The sequence below is a fragment of the Rattus norvegicus genome, chromosome X (genome assembly GCF_036323735.1).
Source record: "Rattus norvegicus strain BN/NHsdMcwi chromosome X, GRCr8, whole genome shotgun sequence".
NCBI lineage: Eukaryota > Metazoa > Chordata > Mammalia > Rodentia > Muridae > Rattus > Rattus norvegicus.
The window spans coordinates 107,324,240-107,331,835 of NC_086039.1; the positions used below are offsets into that span (position 1 = coordinate 107,324,240).

The window sequence follows — 7,596 nt, forward strand, 5'->3', positions numbered from 1 at the left end:
TAATTCTCCCTCTGTCAGAAGTCCTTGCATGATGTTCCCTGGTCCTTGAGTAGAACTTGAGGAGTTGTAGTGTGTGTGTGTGTGTGTGTGTGTGTGTGTGTGTGTGTGTGTGTGTGTGTGTAGCTATAAGTGCTAGGAATCCCAGGATCACTTGCTCTCTCCATTTTGACCAATTGTGGCTTTCTGAAACAGTCTCCATGTGCTGCAAAGAGAAGGATCTTTGATGAAAACTAGGAGGTATACAAAAATTTAGAACACAGTAATCATACTGGCTTAGTAAGGTGGCAGTAATGGGTTAGTTTGGTTAGTTTTGTTATATGATTTTTTTTCATTACTTTTTACTTTTTGTAATAAAGTATATGTGTACAGTTATACACACATATATGAACTATGCTAGTTTAGTAAAGTGATGGTAGTAGGTTCTCCTCTAAGGTCTGCGATCACACTAGCCCAAAGTAGTTGGCTAATTTTCTAGTACCAGGTATAATTTCCCTCTTGTTGAGCAGGCTGTGCATCCAATTAGACAGTTATTGGTTGCCACCAAGTTGTGAGTACACTGCTGCACCTTATAATTATCTTCTCATCTGGTCATTTCTATGGTTCATAGGCTTTACAACCAGGGAAGACTATCCATTGCTTCCCTCTCTTTGCAGATTATATGGTACCTTCTGGAACTATCTAGACCAATTTTGTTGAGTATGAAAGAATGAACCTTCCATGGATCTTTGTTGAAGGATTGATTTAATCATTTTAACTAACAGGTCTCAATAGGTCTTTTTTTGGTTTGTTTGTTTAGGGACGCTTTAATTCTGAAGTTTTTGCACCTAGGATAGACTTTTGTATTTTTTTTAAGCTCAAACAGATGAAAGAGTTTTATTCCATAAACTTCTGCATATTTGCATTCTTTTACAACAGATGTATTTATGTATTATATCAATTCATTTTTAGAAGGACTAATGAGTTGCAGTCAAAACAAACTATCATTGTTTGCAAATTAATCAAGCTCTATTATTTAGAGTTCTGCTTGCCTTGTTCATTGTAATCCACATGCCTTATATTTCCAGTTTGCCATAAACCTACAAATGAGAGTATGCATTACAACAATGCATTTCTATTGCTATTTCCCCACACTCACTGCAGAAACAGTTTAATGTTGTCCTTGGTTGCTAAACGGAAGAGTCTGTAGTCTAGAAACATGTAAGGCTGGGATGTAGCTTGGTTGTTAGAGTGCTTGCCTAGCACACACCAAGCCTTAGGCTTGATCCTCACCACTGTGTAATCCAAGCCTAGGTATGGACAGAGAAATTCAAGGTTGTTCTCCGATACCTAATTTGAGGCCACATTGGGCTGTAGGACACACTGTCTCAAAATAAAACAAAACTAAAAGCCTAAAATCCAGATATGTAGGCACCAACTATAAAGACTATCTATAGGGTTTTTGTGTGTGTGTATGTGTGTGTGTGTGTGTGTGTGTGTGTGTGTGTGTGTGTGTGTGTGTGTGTGTGTACACATCAGTGTGTTGGGACCAGAGGTTTGATATAAGGTGTCGTCCTCAATTGCTGTTCACTTAGCTTTTTGAGACAGGACCTTCTACTGAACATGGCACTGTTAGATTGTGTTAGGCTGGGCGGCCAGTGAGCTTTATGGATCTGCTTGACTTCACTGCCCAGCATTGACTGGTATTAGAGATTCCCACTAAGTCTCACCTGCGGTCTTCATGAATGTGCAGCTTTCACTTTACTGACTGAACCATCTCCTCAGCCCAAGCCTATAGTTTTACGGGAAGCAAATATGTTTCAGAAATGCTTCCTCCCTAACCTCGATCAGTAATTTTACACACACACACACACACACACACACACACACACACACACACACGTAACATTATTGTGAATGTTATTATAGATCTTATAGAATCTAAGAGCTAAAAAATAACAATTAAATTAGGTTACTGAAATGATTTTTGACAAATGTTCAAAAGCACCAAAAACTCATTAAAAAACAATGTATGAGTTGGTCATAAACATCTTTCAACAATGGTGTTTGTAGCAGACACTGTTCCTCAGAAGCACACACTGATAGAAAACACAGTGCGCAGACTGAACCAAGCAGCAAATGCAGCCCTGGCTTATGATCAGACTGCAGCAGTAAGTTTGTGACTGGCTTTTAGGAGAGGGCACTTCCATTAGACTGGTACACTTAGCAAGCAGGTAAGTACCGATTTTATCAAAGACTTCAAAGATGGGCAACACCAGGAAGGATCTGGTACATGAATGTAATACACAATTGACAATCTCCCCGCAGATTGTGTTAATCTGGAGGTAATTCATATCTGAAATTTCTCCCTGTTAGTGTTGTGTGCACAGAGGTTTAATCTTAAGAACAGAATAGTTCTTAAACAACAATTTACCGGCTTTCGGTGTCACATTAAGAAAACCATACTTCAAACTCCAGAGTATGTGAGGCCATAAAACCTGAATAAAGTTTTATATGATAAAAATCCCAGTGAGTAAATGACTTATTGTAAGTTCAGATTCAATCTAATCATCCAAGAAAAAAGTAGTTTTCCCTCTTCTTTTACTCTACGTCTTTGATTGAATTGAACTTATTTATTCTTGGTCTATAGTTGTTGGTGTCTCTTCTGAATGTAATTTCGAGCTGAGACAAAAATTTCTTCATGCCAGCCAAAATAGTCTGAGGACTGTTTCCAACTGTGTTCTTACACGGATGATGACACGATCTGCTAGGTAGGTGGCCATGATGAAGTCATGTTCTACAACAAAAGCTGTCTTCTTTGCATTGAGAATGAAATGTTTGACGGTCAGAGCTGCCATTAATCTTTGCTCAGAATCCAAATATGCAGATGGTTCATCAATTAAATAGTCGTCAGCCAAACAAAGAGCTAAAGCTACTCGCTGAAGTTCACCACCAGACTATGTCTGTACCTCTTGGCCAATGATGTTTTCAATCTATAGGGGCTTCATTACATCAGTTACCAACTGTGGATGAGTGTAAGCATCTCTGATCTTTTCATGTAGTGTTCATGTGGTGAACACTTCCTGTTGGTTTAGGACTCACTTCCTGTTGATTTAGGACTGATTTTCTGTGGCTTAGAACTGACATTTAGAACTGGTACTTCTCTTCTTTCATCTGGTTTAAGCCTTCCAGCAAGCATTCTGATAAATGTGGTTTTACCTGTACCATTTTCCCCCAGCATGACCATGATTTCAGAGTCAGTAACTCTACAGCTGCAATCGCTAGCTCGAAATCTCCCATCTTTTTCTTCATCCCGGGATATTTATACATGCACATCTTTTTAACTTCTTCCTCATTTGCTGTCTTAGTTACCTTAAAGACAAGTGATGTATCCCTGAACCTCAAGTTCTCTGTTGGAACATAGGCATCCAAAAATAGAGGTATGCCTTCTCTCACACTAAAAGGCATAGTGACAACACCATAAGCACTTGGCACACCATACAGACAGCGGATGAAATCAGACAGATAGTCTAGTACACTTAGATCATCACAATGATGTATTTATCTGGGTTTATTAAAGATCGCCTAGTAATGACAGCCTTTAACCTTTGCTGGACATGGAGGTAACTAGAAGGTTCCTCAGACATAAAAATATCAGCTTTTTATGCAAACGACGGCACAAGCAAATCTCTGCAACTCTCCTGAAAGATCTTTCCTTCTTTGAGGTGAGTTAAATCAAGCTGCTGACAGATGACTGCCTGGTTCTTCCTTTCATTTTTTTGGTCCAGAATAGAGCCCATTGTCCCCTGTGCAGTCTTGGGAATTTTGTCTACATATTAAGGTTTGATAATGGCTTTTAGGTCATCTTCTAGAACCTTGGTGAAGTAATTTTGTAATTCAGATCCACGGAAATCTCTTGCCAATCAGGCGGATCATCATACTTTCCAAGGTTTGGATTTTGCTTTCCCACTAAAACTTTTAGTGCAGTTGACTTTCAAATACCATTAGTTCCAACTAATCCCAAAACTTCACCTGGACTAGGGATAGGCAACCTCTGAAGCTTGAAGGCATTGGTACAATAGCGATGTGTTGTTTCTTTTTCCAAGTTACTTGGCAAATTCACAATTGATAAGGCACCAAAGGGACATTTCTTAATACAAATACCAGAACCAATACAAAGAGTTTCAGAAATCCATGCTATTTTGCTCTGGGGTGTGTGTGTGTGGGGTAAGCTCTATAGATATTTTTTCCATCTGGACCATGGGGCAACTCTTTTTGCACTCCTGTTGACATTTCTTAGATTTGAATTTATCGGGGTTGACAAGAGCAATTCTTGTTAACTTGTCTGCCATAATTGTAATACAGAATACCCAGCTCTTCTGGAGACAACGGTCCACTTCGAATTCCAATGGGGCATGCAGTAGGTAAAGCAGGGCTACCGTCAGGTAGCGTGTTCTTCGACTTTTGTATTTGTTATGAGTCCTACTTCACTCTTTTCTTATAGATATCTTCTTGCCCCAGCATCTATCCCCTTAAAGAGATCACTATTTCCATTTTAATTGTCATGGAGTACCTGCTTTAAATCAATTCACCATAAAAGTGTGAGCTATTCCTAGATTCCCATTTTTTTTTATTAACATGAGTATTTCTTATATACATTTCCAGTGTTATTCCCTTTCCCGGTTTCCGGGCAAACATCCTCCTCCCCCCTCCCCTTCCTTATGGGTGTTCCCCTCCCAAACCTCCCCCCATTGCCACCCTCCCCCCAAAAGTCTAGTTCACTGGGGGTTCAGTCTTAGCAGGACCCAGGGCATCCCCTTCCACTGGTGCTCTTACTAGGATATTCATTGCTACCTATGAGGTCAGACTCCAGGGTCAGTCCATGTATAGTCTTTAGGTAGTGGCTTAGTCCCTGGAAGTTCTGGTTGCTTGGCATTGTTGTACATGTGGGGTCTCGAGCCCCTTCAAGCTCTTCCAGTACTTTCTCTGATTCCTTCAACGGGTTCCTATTCTCAGTTCAGTGGTTTGCTGCTGGCATTCGCCTCTGTATTGGCTGTATTCTGGCTGTGTCTCTCAGGAGAGATCTACATCCGGCTCCTGTAGGCCTGCACTTCTTTGCATCATCCATCTTGTCTAATTGGGTGGCTGTATATGTATGGGCCACATGTGGGGCAGGCTCTGAATGGGTGTTCCTTCAGTCTCTGTTTTAATCTTTGCCTCTCTCTTCCCAGCCAAGGGTATTCTTGTTCCCCATTTAATGAAGTAGTGAAGCATTCATATTTTGATCATCCGTCTTGAGTTTCATTTGTTCTAGGCATCAAGGGTAATTCAAGCATTTGGGCTAATAGCCACTTATCAATGAGTGCATACCATGTATGTCTTTCTGTGATTGGGTTACCTCACTCAGGATGATATTTTCCAGTTCCAACCATTTGCCCACGAATTTCATAAAGTCATTGTTTTTGATAGGTGATTAATATTCCATTGTGTAGATGTACCACATTTTCTGTATCCATTCCTCTGTTGAAGGGCATCTGGGTTCTTTCCAGCTTCTGGCTATTATAAATAAGGCTGTGATGAACATAGTGGAGCACGTGTCTTTTTTATGTGTTGGGGCATCTTTTCGGTATATGCCCAAGAGAGGTATAGCTGGATCCTCAGGCAGGTCAATGTCCAATTCTCTGAGGAACCTCCAGACTGATTTCCAGAATGGTTGTACCAGTCTGCAACCCCACCAACAATGGAGGAGTGTTCCTCTTTCTCCGCATCCACGCCAGCATTTGCTGTCACCTGAGTTTTTGATCTTAGCCATTCTCACTGGTGCGAGGGGAAATCTCAGGGTTGTTTTGATTTGCATTCCCCTTATGACTAAAGATGTTGAACATTTCTTTAGGTGTTTCTCAGCCATTCGGCATTCCTCAGCTGTGAATTGTTTGTTGAGCTCTGAACCCCATTTTTAATAGGGTTATTTGTCTCCCTGCGGTCTAACTTCTTGAGTTCTTTGTATATTTTGGATATAAGGCCTCTATCTGTTGTAGGATTGGTAAAGATCTTTTCCCAATCTGTTGGTTGCTGTTTTGTCCTAACCACAGTGTCCTTTGCCTTACAGAAGCTTTGCAGTTTTATGAGATCCCATTTGTCGATTCTTGATCTTAGAGCATAAGCCATTGGTGTTTTGTTCAGGAAATTTTTTCCAGTGCCCATGTGTTCCAGATGCTTCCCTAGTTTTTCTTCTATTAGTTTGAGTGTGTCTGGTTTGATGTGGAGGTACTTGATCCACTTGGACTTAAGCTTTGTACAGGGTGATAAGCATGGATCGATCTGCATTCTTCTCCATGTTGACCTCCAGTTGAACCAGCACCATATGCTGAAAATGCTATCTTTTTTCCATTGGATGGTTTTGGCTCCTTTGTCAAAAATCAAGTGACCATAGGTGTGTGGGTTCATTTCTGGGTCTTCAATTCTGTTCCATTGGTCTATCTGTCTGTCTCTGTACAAATACCATGCAGTTTTTATCACTATTGCTCTGTAATACTTCTTGAGTTCAGGGATAGTGATTCCCCCTGAAGTCCTTTTATTGTTGAGGATAGTTTTAGCTATCCTGGGTTTTTTGTTATTCTAGATGAATTTGCAAATTGTTCTGTCTAACTCTTTGAAGAATTGGATTGGTATTTTGATGGGCATTGCATTGAATCTGTAGATCGCTTTTGGTAAAATGGCCATTTTTACTATATTAATCCTGCCAATCCATGAGCATGGGAGATCTTTCCATCTTCTGAGGTCTTCTTCAATTTCTTTCTTCAGAGTCTTGAAGTTCTTATTGTACAGATCTTTTACTTGCTTGGTTAAAGTCACACCGAGGAACTTTATATTATTTGGGTCTACTATGAAGGGTGTCGTATCCCTAATTTCTTTCTCGGCTTGTTTCTCTTTTGTGTAGAGGAAGGCTACTGATTTATTTGAGTTAATTTTATACCCAGCCACTTTGCTGAAGTTGTTTATCAGCTTTAGTAGTTCTCTGGTGGAACTTTTGGGATCACTTCAATATACTATCATATCATCTGCAAATAGTGATATTTTGACTACTTCTTTTCTGATCTGTATCCCCTTGACCTCTTTTGTTTCTGATTGCTCTGGCTAGAACTTCAAGAACTATAATGAACAAGTAGGGAGAGAGTGGGCAGCCTTGTCTAGTCCCTGATTTTAGTGGGATTGCGTCAAGTTTCTCTCCATTTAGTTTAATGTTAGCAACTGGTTTGCTGTATATGGCTTTTAATATGTTTAGGTATGGGCCTTGAATTCCTATTCTTTCCAGGACTTTTATCATGAAGGGGTGTTGAATTTTGTCAAATGCTTTCTCAGCATCTAGTGAAATGATCATGTGGTTTTGTTCTTTCAGTTTGTTTTTCTTTTTTTTTTTTTTATTAACTTGAGTATTTCTTATATACATTTCAAGTGTTATTCCCTTTCCCGGTTTCCGGACAAACATCACCCTCCACCCTCCCCTTCCTTATGGGTGTTCCCCTCCCAAACCTCCCCCCATTGCCACCCTCCCCGCATAGTCTAGTTCACTGGGGGTTCAGTCTTAGCAGGACCCAGGGCTTCCCCTTCCACTGGTGC

The 7,596-nt window shown here is 40.3% G+C and overlaps 1 pseudogene; it reads right to left on the bottom strand.

Annotated features, from left to right (window-relative positions):
• Positions 1–2,544: 2,544 nt before the first annotated feature.
• Abce1-ps1 (ATP binding cassette subfamily E member 1, pseudogene 1) lies at positions 2,545–4,328 on the bottom strand (annotated as a pseudogene).
• Between the last annotated feature and the right edge of the window lie 3,268 nt (positions 4,329–7,596).